The following is a 2,642-nucleotide window of genomic DNA, read 5'->3' as shown; positions in this document are numbered from 1 at the left end:
TGATAAACTTATAGGTGGCCACCAGATCACCCCTGAGCCTGTGCTTTTCCAGGCTAAAGAGCCCCATGGCACTCAGCCTGTCGTTGTAAGGTCTCTTTTCCTGACCTTTGATCATGCGTGTGGCTCTTCTCTGGACTCTCTCAAGTGCCTCCACATCCTTTTTGAATTGTGGAGCCCAAAACTGGATGCAGTACTCCAGCTGCGGCCTCGCTAATGCCAAGTACAAGGGGGAGAATGACGTCCCAGGATTTGCTTGAGAAGCATCTATCGATGCAAGCCAATGTTTGGGTCACTTTATTAGCTGCAGCATCACATTCCAGGCTCATGTGCATCTTGTGGTCGGTGATGACCCCCAAGTCCCTTTCTTCTGTAGTGCTAGCCAGCATAGCACTGCCGAGCCTATAAGCACGCTGCAGGTTTTTCCTTCCAAGGTGGAGAACCTTGCATTTTTTGGTGTTAAACACCATCAGTTCTTGAAAAATTTAACCAATTTGTCCAGCATAACTCAGTGAATAAAGGGCTGTATGGGCATTTATACACATGCTTCAGTGGGGAGGCTCTTTAATTAGAGTGGCTCTTGTAGCCACTCTCATTAAAGCACCCAGAGCTTCATGTTTATCAGCGTCCCTGCACTGAAAAATGGCAGCAGGTGTGCTTTAACTAAAACTTGTTGAACAAGCTTTAGTTAAAGCACCCCCACCACCATTTTTCAGCACTGGCATGCTGATGCACATGACGCTGGAGTCTGCTGGAGCTCAGTAATTACCAAGCTCCAGCAGACTATATTAATAATTTAGGTTTTGGAGAGTGGTTTTAATCTAATTGATTAATCAAGTCTGCTCGAATGCACTATAATTACAGCATGTTGGAGCAGCCTCGCTGCATGTGCATAGGTGCCCTAAGTGACTACAGCTCACTTATGCCTAGATTATGGTCCTGTGTTCAGTATCTTACTTGGCCTCCCAGTTGTCTTCCCTCACTTTTTTTTTTGGTGCTATAGAATTAAAAATTAGATCAATTTTAAGCAAAATAGGTCCATCCAGTCCTTACCTTTTCAAGTGCTTTACAAAGAGAAAAGTGAAATATTTTTCACCACTGATTAGGAAAAAACATTAGAGTTGGTTTCCTCCTGCTTTAAGTTGAAGATGGCATAACTTCTGTCACATACTGGGATACTTGGTTGAGCTCCAGATCAGCAAGAATATAATAATGAGAGTGGATCTACTAAAAAATGTTTTGTTCACATGGAAAATCATTAAATGAATCTTTTAAAGCAGTGATTCTCATACATTTTAGATTCAAGGCCACCCCTCTGAAAATGCCAGTGTTTAGCTTTAACTTGTTTTTCAACTGTGGAAAAATAAATACAGCAATTCTCCTCCTGCAAAGATGGTACCTTTTCTGTACCAAAAGGAGCAGTTAGATGTCAGCTAATTCTCTAAAACAGCTTCTCTGCACCTAAATTTCAAATAGTATTTTTCAAATCAGTGTTTTTTAGTAGTATGTTATACAGGAAATTCCACTAAAATGAACCTTTTTTCCCCTTATCTTGACATGCAGTTACATTTGCAGTAGATATGGATACATTTTCAAACTTATATGTTCAGCATTAAGGACACCTATATACATGCTCTGGAGTGGGGTGGAGGCATTTTAATTAGAGCGGCTCTGCTCTAATTAAAACACCCACAGTGTCTCGTGTATTTAGCATCCCCACATTTCAAAATGACGGCTAACTTTAAAGCTCATTCTACAAGCTTTAGTTAAAGCAGTCCTGCCACCATTTTGAAATGCAGGGATGCTGAATACACGAGAGACTCCAGCAGACTTGATTAATCGAGTCTGCTCTGATGCATTCTAATCAGAATGTGTTGGAGCACATGTAAAAGTGCCCTAAAGGCCTGAATCCACATTAAAATAACTAAATAACAGTCCCACCCCTCCCTCCCTCCCCCTCTACCTTACTAGGCTGCTTTGTGAACATTTTTCTCAGCAACATTTTATATATTTGTCTCCCATGTACTTTGCTTGAAGGCTGGTTTTTAAACCTTTGGCCTATGGATACTAAACTGCATCTTTGCATGCTCTCTATGCATATATTTTTTGTATTTGGGCTTTTTTGTATATATGTAGGGATGTATGTCCCTCTATCCATGTGCAAGTGTAAATTAGGATTTATTAATACTGTGTGTGAAGACGTGTTCAGGCCCCTGCTATTGCAAAGTTTGGCTGCTGTATTGAATAACATATATCACATGAGACCAGGCCAATTTATTTTTAAATAAATCTGGAGGCAATATGTAGTTGTTTTAACGGTATTATAATTTATTTTATATTTTTTCTTTAGATTAGATGATTAATGACATGGCTGGTGGTTTCTAAGAAGTATGATAAGTGTTTCAGATATAGACAAGCAAGACAGTTACGTAGGGTACATTAATGCATTTTGTAAACGTTTTCCATCTAATATAAGCAAACTAAAATGTATATGTTGAAAATAAGCAGCGCTCACCACACAAAAGGCTACATTACTTCATTTATCCATTTTGCTGTTTTTCTCCACAGGTGTTGGTGTCTGTCCAGTCCCTCATCTTGGTAGCAGAACCCTATTTTAATGAACCAGGGTATGAAAGATCTAGAGG

General features: G+C 39.8%; 1 protein-coding gene across 1 annotated transcript in view; it reads left to right on the top strand.

Moving 5' to 3' along the window:
* BIRC6 (baculoviral IAP repeat containing 6) overlaps positions 1-2,642 on the top strand; it is a 414,467-nt gene that overhangs the window by 396,525 nt on the left and 15,300 nt on the right. The window lies entirely within an intron of this gene.

This window comes from Gavialis gangeticus, unplaced genomic scaffold, assembly GCF_001723915.1.
Source record: "Gavialis gangeticus isolate Ggan-Ray unplaced genomic scaffold, GavGan_comp1, whole genome shotgun sequence".
Classification (NCBI taxonomy): Eukaryota; Metazoa; Chordata; order Crocodylia; family Gavialidae; genus Gavialis; species Gavialis gangeticus.
Note: the sequence above shows the minus strand (reverse complement) of the source record. Positions and strands in the feature narration are given on the sequence as shown.